The sequence below is a fragment of the Hyaena hyaena genome, unplaced genomic scaffold, assembly GCF_003009895.1.
Source record: "Hyaena hyaena isolate Hyena2069 unplaced genomic scaffold, ASM300989v1 scaffold_96, whole genome shotgun sequence".
NCBI lineage: Eukaryota > Metazoa > Chordata > Mammalia > Carnivora > Hyaenidae > Hyaena > Hyaena hyaena.
In genome coordinates this window covers 3542494-3560004 of record NW_024080729.1, presented here as the reverse complement: position 1 = coordinate 3560004, position 17511 = coordinate 3542494, and the positions used below count along the sequence as shown (strand labels likewise).

The 17511-nt window shown below is 39.5% G+C and overlaps 1 protein-coding gene and 1 pseudogene across 3 annotated transcripts in view; one reads left to right on the top strand and one right to left on the bottom strand.

Annotated features, from left to right (window-relative positions):
* Positions 1-17270, bottom strand: part of FKBP5 (FKBP prolyl isomerase 5) — a 112078-nt gene extending 94808 nt beyond the window's left edge. For 2 of the 3 annotated variants that reach the window (XM_039235299.1, XM_039235298.1), the window contains exons 1-2: positions 17176-17270; positions 10707-10812 (exon numbers count right to left, since the gene is read on the bottom strand). The gene's annotated coding sequence lies outside the window, so the exon portion shown is untranslated. Of the gene's footprint in view, positions 1-10706; positions 10813-16396; positions 16486-17175 lie in introns of those variants that run through there. The other variant, XM_039235301.1, reaches the window with a different exon arrangement.
* LOC120233824 lies at positions 13386-13793 on the top strand (annotated as a pseudogene).
* Positions 17271-17511: the final 241 nt, after the last annotated feature.

The window sequence follows — 17511 nt, the reverse complement described above, 5'->3', positions numbered from 1 at the left end:
AATAAGTCATGCATATTCCCTACAGCATAGGGAATATAGTCAATAATACCGTAAAAACTTTGTATGGGGCCAGATGGTGATTACACTTATCATGGAGTGCACTGAGCAATGCACAGAATTGCCAAAAAAAAGATGTACACCTGAAACTAATATAATATTGCATGTCAATTATACTTAACAATAAATTTTAAAGAGAAAGAAAAGGTTGTGCACAGCAAAGGCTCTTAATTTTGGATGAACGTAAACTGATCCGATTATCCACAGAGCAAGAAATATAAACTACTCAAAATGCTTATGAGAAACTCATCCATTCATTCAACAACCATTTAAGGAGCACTTACTGTGGGCCAGGCACTGTGCCTGATGATACTGATATAACAGTAACAGGAAAGCCCTGGTCCCTGCTCCCAAAGAGCTTATAGAAAGGTCTTTTGTCTCCATTTTTCCTATTTCCCCTGTAAAAGCCTTGCACTCTGACTTGCACATCTATGTTCTCATTATGCCTATGGTTCCCCATAAAATAGATACAAATTAATAGGATAATTATCAAACAAAAACAAAGGCTTTAAAAATTGACTCCTATTCCCTTTATAATTAATTCAAAAAGTTACTAGAAGCACAATTTGTAGAAAGAACAGCTCAACAAGCACACTTTAAAATAAATAAAAAGTAACCTAGGAGTACCTGGGTGGCTCAGTTAAGTGGTTAAGCATCTGATTCCTTGTTTCTGCTCAGGCCATGATCTTACATGCCAGAGTTTGAGCCCTGCATCAGACTGTGTGCTGACAGCGAGGGAGCCTGCTTGGGATTCGCTCTCCCCCTCTGCTTCTGCATCTGTCTCACCCCATGCTGCGCACACATGCACTTTCTCTCTCTCAAAAACAAACAAGGAACCTAGATGCTAAATGAAGGGAAATTAAGAATATTTGAGGAAGGGAAAAATGTTATAGGAAATATTAATTTTCTTCAACTTACACGTTTACTAAATTTTTGTACAAGGAACATGTACTACATAAGAAGTTCTATAATATAATATACAAGAGAAGTATAGTGAGGTCTTGTTCTTTGAAAAACATCTATTGCAACAACAAAGCAGCTACCACACACAGTTCAACTTCTTAACCTTCCATCCCAGTCCCTTTGTGGTCTGGCCTTGTTGAGACTCCCTGTTTTGTCAGCCCCAAGTCCATTCCTCCCCTCCTCTGCTGGAAGCAACATTCTGGGACTTTCCACCGGGAACCACTGCTCCCCACCTCCTGGAGTGGAACCAATCCCCAATCTTTGACAGTCCTTGCTTTCTACCCCCTTGGTCGCCATGATAGTTTGGAAGTGAACATGTGACTGTGGCAGATATAAACCTTAATCAAGCTTGACATGAGGCTAATTTTAATGAGACTAGTAAAATGATTATAAATACAGACATAGAATGCAGCAAAACTCCTACAAAGAACATTGTAAAAAATAGAATTCTCACTTAATGTAGCAGTGAAATAGTCATTAGTTACCTCTTTTGTTGAAATATACAACAATGGAGCAGCAACAAAAATAAAAAATGCCTTCTACAATGTTAAAACTTCCCACTTGTCTCAAAGATTAAGAATGTTCAAGCCGTACAAATCATATCTTGTTAAAAAAAAGCTATGTATAGAAACAGAAAAAACAGGTCCCAGGCATATACGTTAATCACATCTCCTCTGACAGAAATTTTAAAAATAAGTTCAAAAATAAAGACTCCAATGTAGTGTTTTATGAGGCACCTAAAATGCTATAATATGTGAAAAAATAAAACTTGACATACATTTAACTTTTGAAGTCATTTTGGTCAATTATTTTCAACACTAAAGAAATACAGAATATATTAATAAATTATAGAGAAACAAAGTTCAATTTTAGAAAATTAAACTTACCCATCAGAACTTCCTAAAACGGACTACCTTGTAAAACAGAGACCCTCCCTTCCCAAGAACTAGACTAAAACCCAAACTGCAATTCTCTGAAAACATGACATCCTTGAAGAATTTGACAGATGTGCCAGCTGTTTTATTTCTTGAAAGTGTATATTTGAACACATATAATAATCTGTTGCATTTTTTTTCTAGCATTGCACAATGTTCCTGGCCTGCAAAGCACATACTGCATCTATTACCATATTTTAGCATATGACAGCATTGTTACAAGAATCCATAATATTCATCTCTGACTAAACTCACATATAAATTTTTCAGTCTTTAAATGGTCCTGGATTTCAGTTCTATATGTTTTTTCCACAAAGTCTCAATACAATAACATTTCCTGAACTTTTAGCTTTTAGTTTCCTGTTCGTCAATGGCTACAACTCTAGAAGCAATGCATAAACACACCCCAGTCATGGTATTTCCACTTTGACGACAGTGGACATGAACTTAGTATGACCAAACATAACTACAGCGCATATAAGTGGTGTCATCTAACACAGCAATAGCAGAAATTTAGCAGTTTTCAAAAATGGAAATATAAATTATACTATTGGTATAAGAATGACAATTACAAAACAATCTTTCTTTCTCAATGTAGGAAAATTACAGGACTCATACCAAAACAATCCTCCAAGTACAAAAGAAGTTGCAGGTCAAAAGGCAGATTAAAAAAAAAACAAAAACAAAAACCCCTTCTCTCTTCAGAAAAATGAAGACAGAAAAAAGAAACCAAACTATGGGAAATATAATAAGTGATTGGATGCAAAGCTTTGAGGATATGGGGGAAAAAATTGTATACCTCTGTGGATTATACAATTCAACTTCAGTGTTTAAAAATGATAAAGTAGGGGCACCTGGGTGGCTTAGTCGGTTAAGCGTCCGACTTTCGCTTAGGTCATGATCTCGCGGTTCGTGGGTTCGAGCCCCGCGTCGGGCTCTGTGCTGACTGCCAGCTCAGAGCCTGGAGCCAATTTTCAGAATCTGTACCTCCCTCTCTCTCTGACCCTCCCCTGCTCACGCTGTCTCTCTCTCTCTCCTAGAAATAAAAAATATTAAAATAAATAAATAAAATAAAAATGATAAAGTAAAATTAGTACATCAGTAAAAATGAATCTAGTGCAGATGCCTACTTTCTTCAAAGGAACTTAAGCAGGATAAGCAGAAGTCTGGGGCATTTTTATGTAACCCACGCCTTTTTCTTTCTGTAATCATGGGAAAGAATATAGAACATTATTACCAGTTGCAAAATGATTTCATGATAAAGTTATACTTAAAGTGACTAAAAAGTATTTGTATACCATGCAAATTTCCAAAATGCATTAAGGACACCTTGCCAAAGTTAAAACCATACATTTCAAGGGGGAAAAAAAGTGTGATACTGATTTATTCAGTGGTTTGGAATGGAAGTTATTTATATATGGAAAAATTATCTACTCTTATAAAAAGGGAGTATTTATTGAGCATCTCAAGTGACCAGAAACTAAGTTTAGAGCTTTGTAAACCTTCCATTATCTGGATTTACATAGGAAAACTGTGTCAAAGAAAACAATGCTTAAATAGGTTTCTCACCATTATTTGTGGCATATAATACAATGTAAAAAGCTGGACAAGATGCTGACGCAAGAAACTACTGTAAGAGAAATATAGGGTTGGGGGCTGTGAGGCCAAAGTACCAGAGCTCCCAACTCTTCACACTAATCTTACCAGCACTTGACCTTACCAACACTTGATCTTACCATCAATCAGTAAAATAATAGAAACAAAAAGTCTACTTTTTTTGAGAATGCTATTTATGTTTACAACACTATTATATTTATAATTCTCAACTCTAAAAATGAAAGAAAGAAACCTTTTTCTTCTCAAAGCAGATTTTGGAGTTTTGGTTTCAATTACTTTAAGAATAGTAATGCTCATCCGAGAAATGTAATCACAGGCTTCTCATTAAGAAGTATGAATTATGGGGCACCTGGGTGGCTCAGTCGGTTAAGCATCCGACTTCGACTCAGATCATGATCTCGCAGTCCATGAGTTTGAGCCCTGATTCAGATTCTCTGTCTCCCTCTCTCTCTGCCCCTCCCCACTCAAGCTCTCTGTCCCTCTCTCTCAAAATTAAACATTTTTAGGGGCACCTGGGTGGCTCAGTCAGTTGAGTATCTGACTTCGGCTCAGGTCATGATCTCAGAGTTTGTGAGTTCGAGCCCCGCATCAGGTTCTATGCTGACAGCTCAGAGCCTGGAGCCTGCTTCAAATTCTGTGTCTCCCTCTCTCTCTCTGCCCCCTGCCCCTCCCCCACTAGTGCTCTGTCTCTGTTTCAAAAATAAATAAACATTAATTAAAAAAAAAAAATCTCCCTCTCTCTCTCTCTGCCCCCTGCCCCTCCCCCACTAGTGCTCTGTCTCTGTTTCAAAAATAAATAAACATTAATATTAAAAAAAAAATAAACTTTTTAAAAATTTCTTTAAGAAGTGTGCATTCTTGGTAGTAAAATTTTTTTTTCTTGGTTTTTAAATAGTAATAGTAGAAGAGTTATTGGTAGTTCTACTGTAATTACCACTCAGGATGGTTGAGAATCAGACTAGGAAGGACAGTAAAAAAAACCAAAAACACAAAAAACAAAAAACAACCACCTTAGTTTAGCTCTAAAAGGGGCAGGCCTGCTCATTAATTAGCTGTGGAACTTGAACATGTGACTAAACCTCCTCTGGAAATCAATGTCCTCATCTGTAAAACAAGATGGCTCGACCAGAGGTTATTTCCTTCCCTTACTTCTTCTCTCTCGCTCCCCCTAGCCCTTTCTACTTATGGCATTAGTGATTTAGGATCTAGACTGGGGTTTCTGAGGACAGAGAGGAAAATTTGGAGAAAAGGAGTAAGGATTATGTAAACAACTAAAATGTGGATAGAGAAAAAGTAAAAGAACTCACGTTTATAAAAGGAAATGGACAAATGGTTCAGGATAGATCATGAGTTTCATTGTCAAAATTGGCTTAAGCCCACGTTTCAGTTACAATGATATCAGGAAAGAAAGAGAGAAATGCCAGAGTGCCTCACAAATAACTCCAGAAATCCTCCCAATTTCCCTCAGTACCTACAGAAAAGACTTCCTAACACCAGACTTAATCATTCATAACCCTGCCTCTATATAGTCACCAACTATTTTCCAACAGGTTATTCTTCTCAGCCGATTTGGCCTCATCACTACCAACAAAAACCTAGAAGATCTCCCCTTCATTATCACTCAGTGTTCTATCTGAAATGCACGCTCTCGTCTCTCAACTTGTACTAATAATTTATGACGCTCTAACCATGCCTGAAGCACCATTCTCAGTACTTGACATGTATTAACTCATTTAGCTTTCTCAATGATCCTGGGAGAGGTGAGTAACTGTGCTTGAGATTAGCATTTCGACACAGGAGCCTGTCCTCTTAGGCAGCTAACCAGTCCTTCAAAGCTCAGATTGAGTTCTGTCACCCTTCTGAAGTTCTCATCTCCTTAGGGATTATTCGGGCCCCTCGAGTCCTTAAGTAAACCACTCATTTGCCACTTACCATGGGGCCTAGGTTGTTGTTTACCTTTTGTGCATATATTCTATCTTTTCTAAAAACAGGGTCTTGTCTCATTTATTCTTAGCAACACTACTTAGAACCTAAGAGAACCTAATGCCTGAAATATAAAAGTGCTTACTAATGAAACTATAATGGCATTTATTATTTATTAAAGACATATACCAGGCTCTGGACTAAGTGTTTTATAGGTACTGACTTCTTTAATCCTCACAACTGCCCCTCCTCAATATTATAGGTGAAGAAACGAGGCTCAGAGAAGCTCTGTATGCTGTCCAATATCACACCAAGTGGGAGTGATAGTCTTACTTAAAAGAGTCTGTACCGTGTTCTTATTGCCCAGTCTACCAGAGAACACCTTGAAAAAAGAATCAGTCCTAACTGCAATTCAGTTCAACTAGTGCTTACTCTACAGCATGACCCTCAACACTAAGGATTCAGGATCAGAGAAGTACAGCTGCCGCCCTCAAGAAGTTCACAGTCCATTAGGAATCACTGGCAGAGGCACCGTCATCAAGACTTCAATATTTTAACTTATAGTTTAAATCAAATATCATATTAATCCTTGGAAACTCTCACCCACACCACTCATTCTCCCTTCAGGCTCCCTCACTCCCTCTATCTTTGGACTCCTCTCTCTAGCTTTTGTATTATAGAAGGGTCCCATTAATCCTAACTATTAGGATATCTAAATTTAATTTAGTGACAGCTCAGACTCAAGGATCTATCTGATGAATACACGTCACTAGGATATATGAGCAGTGAAGAACAGCTAGGAAAAAAAGCAGTAGCAAATGGCAGCCAAAAGACTATGAAAGTCACACTGTAAAGAGAAGTAAAAGCCATAAAAGAAGGGAAACGGACAAACACAAGGTAGAAAGTAGGAATCCAGGAGAAATTCAGTGGAGAAACAGATAAATAACAACATTAAAATCTAATCCACTTTAGGAATTCTAACTCCTGGGGCGCCTGGGTGGCTTAGTCGGTTAAGCTTCCGTCTTTCGCTTTGGTCATGATCTCTCGGTTCGTGGGTTCGAGCCCCGCGTCGGGCTCTGTGCTGACTGCCAGCTCAGAGCCTGGAGCCTGTTTCAGTCTGTGTCTCCCTCTCTCTCTCTGGCCCTCCCCTGCTCACGCTGTCTCTCTCTCTCTCCTAGAAATAAATAAAAAACATTTAAAAAAAAAAAAAGAATTCTAACTCCTTCAACTCTTTCTCTTCCTAGCCTCTAAAGGAAATTTTGTAAAAAATGTATGTATATGAAGCAATGGCTGAAAAACTACTAGGAACAGTATATAAGTTAGGAGAGTTGTTTTTTTTTTTTTTTTTAAATGAGAAACCATTTGTTTTAGAATTTCAGAGAAGCAAAGAAAACTTATAATACTATCTAATCCAACCCACTCATTTTACAGTTAAAATAAGGCTCAGAAAGGTGATTTTAATTTGTCCAAGACCATATAGCTACTTAGTAGCAACACCCTTGAATCTCATTCCAATGTCTGCTCCTCCAGACAGGGCTTCCTAGCAATGTATTTTACTTCTCCATTCTCCACTCTTAATAACTGAGTTTCTGCATAAGCATCTCAGAATCCACATTTTGTTCCTAATTCCCATAGAATAAAATAATCAAATATTCCAGATTATGTGAAGCAATATGGAATTTAGTTCTTTTATTCCCAAAGTCAGTAATCTCTAACTGGGTCCTGGTTCCTACCAGGAGGAAATTCAAACATTTCCCAGAAGAGCAGAAAGAAAAAAAGATCTCTGTAAGTTGACCAACTTCTTTTCTGTTTCTATTTTATACCCTCCTAACTAACCTGAGGCTCCTATCTTTCTGACAAATATCAATTCCAGGAGCCTGTAAAGAAAAATAATGAAGAGAGTATCATGTCACTTTCAGCAAAAGTAACTTTTAGACAGGAACTATCTTGGCCAGGAAATAAGGCAGAAGGGAGAAGAGAAGAATTTCAAGGGGCGCCTGGGTGGCTTAGTCGGTTAAGCGTCCGACTTTCCCTTAGGTCATGATCTCGCAGTTCGTGGGTTCGAGCCCCGCGTCAGGCTCTGTGCTGACAGCCAGCTCAGAGCCTGGAGCCGGTTTCAGAGTCTGTGACTCCCTCTCTCTCTGACCCTTCCCTGCTCATGCTGTCTCTCTCTCTCTCTCTCTCCTAGAAATAAATTAAAAAAAAAAAATTAAAAGTAAAAAAAAAAAAGAGAAGAATTTCAAGTAACCCATATACTAGTACTTTTAGCCTTAAAACCATCAAGCAGTCCTGAAAGCGTGTAATATACACCTAATATTTCCTTAACTGCAAAGCACTTGCAGATATGGGCTGGAAGGAACCCATGCTGGGCCACTTCAGTGGTCTAAGAAAGTCTGCTGCTTACACCCTAAACCTCCCCGCCCCCCACGATAAACTGTGCGCCCTGCCAGCCACCGTTCTCCAGGTTATTTGAGCTGAGTGATTTTGAAGTCTTAACATCATCTTAGTTCAAATACAGTGATTACCTAGGCCTTCAAAATAACATCTCTGCCTACAGAGGGCTGACTGAAGCCTTCCCTGGAAGAGACGAAAATGCCTTAGTTTGCTTTAGGAACATAGCTTAATTTTGGTATGTATGAAGTTCGTCATAGATTAGGGATACTCTCGTACTTTAACATGTTAACTAAATTAGGACATTGTACTAGAAATGAACAGGACAAGAAAATAAAGACATTAAAAAGTCAGAAACGAAGTGTTTTATTGACTCACTGAGCTTAGTTAGGAAGTAAAGGAAGAGTGAAAAATGACCAACGAGAATCATGGAGCTAACAGGTAAGGAGGAAAACGGGAAAGAGATTTCTGCCCGGGGATGGGGAGTATGGGTGCTGGTGTGCCGCTGCTACAGAGATGGTATTGAAACAGATTTAGATTCAAGACCTAAAGGGCCTCAAGTTTGGAAGGCTTCAAGTTTAAACAGAAGATCTAGATTTGTGGCCTAAGAGCACAGCAATAATCAAGTTTTTAGAGAAAGAGAAGGTTATAGAAAAGAACTTTTAAAACAACGGCAGTCCTCAGATAATACACTTTGAAGATAACCTAACCTTCCAGATGAATACTTCATTATGTAGACACAGAATATTTGGGTTGCTTTGTTCTAAATGAAAAGCTAAAACATTATTTTTTTTCCTCAGGCTATGAATTGACAGAGAGGAGCTAAGGATTAAAACAAGTTTCATAATTACTATTTGTCCAAAGCCAAGTCTCTGATCTAAAACACACTGCTTCTGAAGTTTCTGTGCTTATAACAAAACTTTTGGAAAACAAGGAGAGAAAAATCTGATGCACAATAGTACTACCATTTTATAATATTTGTGAGAACTTAATAATCTTGAAAACACCTTGGGAGCACGTGGGTGGCTCAGTTAAGCATCCGACTCTTAATCTTGGCTCAGGTCATTCATTATCTCATGGTTCATGAGATCGAGCCCCACACTGGGCTCTGCACTGACCGCATGAAACCTGCTTGGGATGGATTCTTCCCGCGCCGCAGCCCCACGTGTGCACTCTCTCTCTCTAAATATATAAACTTAAAAAAAAAAAAAAAAGCACACTAAACAAAATGTTGATAGTTAATACATCTGGAGAATAGGTATATAGAGGTTCATAATACCATTCTCCCCAGTTCCGTATAGTTTAAAACTTCCATTATTAAAAAAAAGCCTACCTACACATATTTTTAATCTGTATTAAGATAAAAAATATTATTATTATTATTTCTATTATTTCTATCTGTAGTTAAGGTTTGACAACTAAAAAGAACAAAAAACAAAAACAACTTGGAACCAAAATTCTTACAGATAAACATTTCAAATAATGTTTTATTCATTCGTAATAGACCAATGAAATTGAGTGTGTATGAAAGGGAGAAAAAATCCTGTGTCATTTTAGAGAAACATGAGTATGTTCATTAAATGCAAAGTCCTTTTATCCATGTTAGTTGATACTGAACTTTTGTTATTTTTCTCTTCAATGAACTTACAAGTCTTGTTGAAGAAAATATACAGTCCATATAAATGTATGGTTTCGGTTAGCAAAGGCAAAATTAGCATTTTTCCCCAGTACCAATGACTGCTTTGTTGAACCTGCTGGTTAGTGGTCATATTATTTCAAATATCTTCCACTCTACTAGGTAAGCAAATAAACAACTTTCTTATATAGATGCAAAAAAAAAATTAAAAGAACCAAGACCCATAAATTATACCTAACCCTAACCTATAAAAAAACACACACACACACACTTAAAATTATATAAACTAATATGTTTATATAATATAGTAAATCATATTATAAATAAATAGATGTACTTTAAATCAAATCACTCTATTGAGACTCTGACAGCACTGGAACTAATAGCAACAAATTTGCTACTTAGATTTGCCACTTACTGATAACCAAGAATAGTTCATACCATTTATAAGCACCTAGCTTTCTATAAGCACCTGTCTTTCCTCTGTATGATAAACAGCACCACCCAAAAAAGACAACCAGATTTGTTTGCCTCATGTTCATCTGGTAAGTTCCAAGACAATAAAAAGTATACATGTCTGTGCAAAACCCGCACACTGTAGGTGTGCAACTCTTTTTTTTTTTTTTTTTTGCCCCTGAGAGAGAGTGAGACAGCGTGAGCAGGGAGATGCCTGGATCCGAAACGTTTCAGGCTCTAGGCTCTGAGCTGTCAGCACAGAGTCTGACACGGGGCTCAAACCCACAAACCGTGAGAGCATGACCTGAGCCGAAGTCAGACGCTTAACTGACTGAGCCACCCAGGCGCCCCTATGTGCAACTCTTTTAACAGGAATAATCACACCTTCGCTCCCCAGAAAGCTATTGCTAGCTATCAGTCCCATTCTCTAGGTGACATGTGTAGCGTAACAAAATAAGGCAGGCTTTCCCTGCGGATACTTCTGCTTTGAATCATTTTCAGAATCTCGTTTCTTCTAACAGAAATTTGTCACCAAGAAATTTCAGAGAGAAGCAGTATAAACACATATATGGAAAGACAAGAGACCGCCAGTGATTCTATTCTTCTCCATCATCGTTAAAGCACTCAAGTCTGCCTCAAGGTATTTCATTTTGCGGATAACAAGATCATTCTCCTCTTCAACGAATTTTTGAAGCTTTTTTTTCCTCATTAAAGTAAAAGTTACATACCGTAAAATTTCCAGATCTTAAGCAGTCAGCTCAGTACGTTTGAACAAGCGTGTACACCAGCAACTGGTGAATCTGGACGTTCCTTGGGCTAGGTCTTGCAACTTTTCTGTAAGTTAAAAAGTATATGAAAATAAAAAGTTACCCAAAAAGTGTACACTTGAATTTCCAAATACCTAAGTCAAGATACAGAATATTTCTATCTCCCTAGAAAATTCCTTTTTGCCTCTTTCCAGTCAACCACAACCCTTACCCAGAAACCACTGTTCTGATTTCTATCACCATACCTACAGTTTTGCCTATTCTTGTATTTTTCAAAAATGGCATCAGTTGGTACATACTTATGCCTAGCTTCTCTTGCTCTGAATAATATTTCTGAGCTTCATTTACATTGTATGAATCAATAGTTTATTCCTATTGTGAAAAAAGCTGCTATGAACATTTTACATTAGTCTTTTTGCAAATATGTACTTTATTTCTCCTTGGTGAAGTAATGTTTCATTTAAAAAGGAGTGGGTACTTCACCTATAAATAAGCTTGTAAAGTCATACAGTACAGATAGACTGAATACTTATTACACATTATATACAGCAAATATATATACAGATGTATAGAACACAAAATATAAAATGTAGATATTTTACCTGTGTGTGTATGTGTGTAAATGAATAGATTCTGAGAAGTCCAACTGGGACCAACAAAGATACATTTTTTTTAAATGTATAAAGCTCAAAGTGAAAACACATCTAATGTGGGAAAGCTGTCCATTTCAGTTTTTCTTAGTAAGTATTATGTTTTAACCTAAGAATAATTCAAAGGAGAAACAGATTTCTCTCTGTATGAGTTACTCTGTCATGTTTCAATGAAATACTTTCTTCTCATAACAAATCTCCCTAAACTAGACCTTCAAAACATTAAATGTTACCTCCACTATAATTTTTCATGTGAGGAGTAAAACCCAAAATGTGTGTTAAAAGTACAAATTTTATTTTATCGTCTTGCTTTTTTTAAAAAAAAGAAGTTAAACAGGGAAGTAATATTGGCTAGTACTTAACATGGGTAAAGACCATCCCATCTTCATCGAGAATATATTCTGAAAAGGGCTCAATCTCTAGGACGTTTTCTCCACCCCAAGAAGCAATGTACTGCAGCATCAAGTCTATGAAAGATACATCTTGACTTTGAAATTCTACTGTGCAATTTTCAGCTGAAAGTAGAGGTTCTTTAATTTCCAATGATAGTAACATTAGAAATACACATAAATCTGATTGTTGAAGATAGCAATTTGAAATTCCCAACCCTGCTCTTGATAATCAGACTATCATTTCCAGGGGACTAAATAAAACTGGCTCCTCGTTTAACATCACCCATAAACTGCCAAGATGGAGGCAGAATGCTACAAATGGTTCTAGAAATTTACCACTACCTGTTTTTCGGAAGGGTTTGCAACTATAAATGGGAGAAAACAACCCTCTTGTAATGTTTGATCTTGTACATCTTTCATTCCTCCTCCCCCAAAATGAGCAATTTTAAAAACATATCATTCTAATGTACTACATTTTTAACCTTAAAAAATATTCTTAGCATTTGGATGTTTCCTGACTTTCACAGATATGTGATTATTTACTTAACCCATTATTCACTCTGAAAATACATCACTTTCCAATAATTGTACCATTTTCTAAAAGAACAAGGAAAACAGCCTCGATCAATCGTTACAAAAACTAACAGCAGCTCTAAACCACCATAACCCCCAACTTTCATTATCTTTTTCCTGACTGTTTTAGATAATTACAATTTTATTCTTATTTTTAAAGTATCTTTCTTCCAGACCAAGAGCAGAAAACAGGTAGAGCCAATTATATAGACCCCATACTCCCTCTGGTGGTCCTTCCCTCTCATTAACTAGATGTGTTCCAAAAGCCGAGAAGTAAATACTAATAAATAAAGCATAAAATGATCTTGCCCCATTTAAGGATTATAGTCTTACATGTTTAAGTTTCAGCTGAGTACAGGGCAATTCTCTTCATAACAAACTGTGAGGTACAAATTATTTTGAGAACTAGAGTTTTGGTGTTTCAAATATTGCTAAATATCCTCAGCAACCTGTTAAATAAATTAGTTATAAGGGTGCGTAAGGCCCTACAATAATTTTAAGCTCTCTTTTGACAGAAGAGTCATCTAACGGAATCTTATTCGCAAATTAAATCACACTTAAGTGGCTATTGTTTTAAAATCAATGATTATTTACATACCAACAACCACTCTGTCTCCTCTGTGTGTAGATTTAATTTTCTTTACACTTTGGAGATACAGTATCAGAAGTAAAAAAAAAAAAGCACTATAGAGCCTTTCTCACTCCCTCCTTGGCCATCCTGGCGTGCCTGCTCTAGGTTGGGGACTGTCCCACACCTAAAGCAGGAAGATGGTGGCCGCACAGAAAAAGAAGTCACTGGGGTGCCTGGATGGCTCAGTTGGTTAAGCGCCCCACTTCGGCTCAGGTCATGATCTCATGGTTTGTGGGTTCCAGCCCTGCGTCGGGCTCTGTGCTGACAGCCAGCTCAGAGCCTGGAGCCTGCTTCAGATTCTGTATCTCCCTCTCTCTCCGACCCTCCCCTGCTCACGCTGTCTCTCTCTCTGTCTCTCAGAAATAAATTAAAAAACATCAAAAAAGAAATTAAAAAAAAAAAAAAGAAGAAGAAGTCACTGGAGTTGATTACCTTTAGGCTCCAGCTTGATCCGATAAGGGGACAGTACATGATGGGGTACAAGCAGATAAAATGATCAAAGATGGTCAAATGAAACTGGTCATCCTAGCCAACAACTGCCCAGCCTTGAGGAAAGGAGCACTACGCTATCTTGGCAAAAACTGGTGCCCAACACTACAGTGGCAACAATACTGAACTGGGCCCAGCATATGAAAAATACTACAGAATATGCACACTGGTTATCACTGATCTGGGTGATTCTGGTAACACTAGGAGCATGCCGGAAAACACTGGTAAAAAGTAAATCATGCAAAAATTGTCTTTAATAAAACTGGCCAGAGGTAGGGGAAAAAAGGCACTGTAGAAAATTCAGAAATGTACAATAATGAAAAAACAAAATCTAATTATTAATCAGCTATGTGAGAAAGTTCAGGGGCACCTGGGTGGCTCAGTCAGTCACGAGCTAAATGTGGAGCCTGCATATTCTCTCTCTCTGCCCCTCTCCCCTGCTCACACGAGCTCTCTCTCAAAAATGAACAAACAAATAAATAAACACACACACACACACACTTCTGTTAAAAAACAAAAAGTTCAAACAGTTTCAGGGTGCCTGACTGGCTCTGTCGGTGGAGCATGCTACTCTTAATCTCCGGGTTGTGGGTTCAAGCCCCACACTGAGAGGACAAATGACTTTTAAAAAAATAAAATCTTTTTTAAAAAGTTCAAATTGTTTCAGAATTATAAAATGTCTGTATTTAACTGTATTAATTACAGAATTTAGTGTGCAAAACATGGACAATACAGATTTTTCTTCATGAACTGTGAAAAATTATATTAAAGGCCTGTTTAGAGATATTCTTAATGCTAGGTATAACATGCATATTGCAGTCAAATAAAGCCATATTCCTGTCTAACACTGTCACTTGATTTATCCTCAAATTAGCTATTTTAGTATATGTCCTTGTTTTTTTGTGGCTTTATTCATTCAAAAATATTTGCCAACCCCAAAACACAAAAGGAACCACACCTGAGGATAAATGCCTTAAACACACTCAATATGTTTATGGTGTAGATGTAAGAATTCAACTTATGCTTAATTTTGAAACTGAAATGTGGTTGATAATTTTGATATGGTCTACCACAAGTTAAAGTGGACCAAAAAAAAAAAAAAAAACCAGTAAAGTACCTAAAAACTGAACTTGAAAATGGGCTTTTAATTAAAAGACATTTTTATAAAGTTGCTAAAATATGCTTGTGTAAAAAAAAACATGAAATAAAAGTTTTATTTATTATATGTGGTATATTTAAACAGCACCATAGAATAAGGATTATAATAATTACACATAGTAAATTACACATAGTAGTTAAAACTAATATATTCCTATACACTTTAAAGAATAATTATTCAAGTCATCCAAAACAATGAGAACCCCAGACTTTTAAGACTCCTTACAACTACTTACGTAGAATAAAATCCACTCTAACAGGGACGAGTCACTGTTGAACAAATCTACCCTAAGTATTAAAAAGACAGCTCAGCTTTCATAGCAATAACTTTTTCTACAGAAAGAAGATGCTCTTTCTTCTCTAGACTGATTCGTTCTAAGCTAAGAAACCTTTAGGAAACTAAATAACCCAAACTATGGGTTCTTTTCCAGCCCAAGAACAAACAGAAAATTGAAGATTTAATTAGTTGCCTAATCCAGTGTTTTAAGGTTTTCATGTTGAACTGGATAAAATTATGTGTTTTTTTTTTCTTTAAAAAATCACCCCAAATTAAAAACATGTATATTTGTTTTGTTAAACGTTGGAGGGACGAAGACCTTGTAACATTTAACTCTATTGTTTGAGAAATATAAGACACTTCATAAAGACCATCTTTGATTTTGTTTTAAAATCCCAGTCACAACTAGCGTATTGGTTAAAGAGTTCAACTTTAAGGGGTGTTACTAAACAGCTAGGTGAATAATAACCATTCAATGAAATACTAACAAAGTAGCATAATTAAATCAAAACTGTAATATTGCTTTTAAAAAGTTAACACTCCTCTAGATATAAAACACACATTAGAAAAGAATTAAGTCAGCTAAGTCAAATTACTCACAAATAATTTAAATAGGTATAAGCTACGTTTAAAAAATAATCATATCCTATTTTTAAATGTATTTTTTTTCTGTAGATGCCCAACATTGGTCAGGTCCACAATCGTGGATTAAGTGGAGGTCAGTAGGGAGAGAGACGCAGAAAATGGTAAGTGAAGTACGACAAATAACATTTTCCCAAAAAGAAGAAAAAATTCTTCAAGTCTTTTCTTCAACTTTGATTCAAACACCAAGAGAAAAAGCTAGTACAATTTTCTAAAGTAAAAACCCCTTTGGGGGTGGGGGTGGGGATGCAGAATTCCATAGGCCATTCAGAAGCTTAACCAAAATATGCCTTAAATTTTCCCCTGTCCACAATCTAACAAAACGGGAAGACAATGAAAATAAACACTCCTGTCTACTCCCATCTTTCCAAAGAAAGCTTCCATTCAATGCTAAGCCGTATTCCACTGGAAAACATACTCCAGAAAAGTAAATCCAAAACCACGAGCTCAAACTACTTCATGCAGAATTTACTGAATGGCGGCCAAACGTTGTACACGCTGTTCTGAACCACACTGAAGGATATCAGAGTTCTGCATTCTCCATTTACTAACTTTGTACCTTCCTTCCTATGCTTTCGCCGCCACTGCAGAAACCGATTTTTTTTTTTTTTTAAATAAGGCCATTTCCCTCCAGGCACGTCAATGGAAAGAATGCAATCAATGCACGCTGACCCCTTCAAACTGTTTCTTTCTTTCTTTTCTTAATTAATACTGGGTTGGACCCCTATACTATGGCCAGCACACCTTTTTAGACATCGGCGGAAGGAGTGCTAACGTTCCAGGAGCGAAGCGACTAAGGAGCCCTAAATCAAGTTGCAACCTGGCACGAGAATCATCACCTGTTAGACCGGCGCGGCGCGGGCACCCTCCCGGGATGCTGCATCCCGGTCGCTGGTCCCACGGCGGCAGGTGAAGGGCGGCGAACCCGCCTCCACACCCACCGCCCCGGGAGCGCAAACCGAAAGCGAGGAGGGCAGCAGCCGGACGCTCCGTTATCCTCGCCCGCCGCGGGCCCCGCCAGGTGTGCGCCGCTGCATCGCGCCCGCGGCGTCCCGGCGCGCGGCGCACACCCCGGCTCGACTTCGCCCGCCGCCCCGGGCCCCGGAAGGAGAAGTTTCTCTCCCGCCCGCGGTGGCGGCCGTTCACGCGCCGCCCGGCTCTCCGCGGGTCCCGCAGCCTGCTCCGGGCGGTCGCGGTCACAGGCGCCGGGCCTCGGGCGAGTCGGGAGCGGCCGACCGGGGCCGGGACCTGTCACCTCGGGAGGGAAACAAAAGCCGGGTGAGGACGGGCGGGAGCGACTGTCCTCGGCTCCGCGAGGGGGAGCGCGGCGGGGAGCGGCTCTCGCGGCCGCCCGACTCCGCGCCTCCCGGAGGGAGCACCGACCTCCCGCGGGCCGGCGGGGCGCGGAGGGGCCCCGCAGTTGGACAAGGGGCAGCCGACGTGCCCGCCTCGGGGCTTCCCCGGCCCCGTTCGCCCCGAGCCTGCCTCTCCCGGGCAGGAGAGCCGCGCGTGAGGGGGCGCCGAAGCGGCGCGGCGGCGCCCTGACCGCGAAAGAGGGAATTCGGTTCCCGGGGCGCCGCGGCCGCCCGCCCCATCCCTGCGGCCATGGCGCCGGTACCTGTCGCCGTGGCTGCTCCTTGGCCCCTTCTCTCTCTGCCTCACCCTCGCGCCGCTCGGCCCCCAGCCCACCCAGCAGCCCGTCCGCGCGCCGGACGCCGCCGCCCGAGACTGGCAGCGCCCGCGAACCGGCCCGAATCCCCGGGGCAGCGCCCGGCGCGGTCCCGCCCCCGCCGGCCGCAGGACCCGTCTTCCATAGGGCGCCGGGGCTGTCAGTCCGCCCCCAAAAGGCGCGCGGGCTGTCGCTCCGCCTGTCCGGATTGGTGGCCGCGCACCGTCTATGCAAATGAGACCCCGCCCCCGTCCATTTGCACCTCCGCCTTAGTGTAAACTCCGC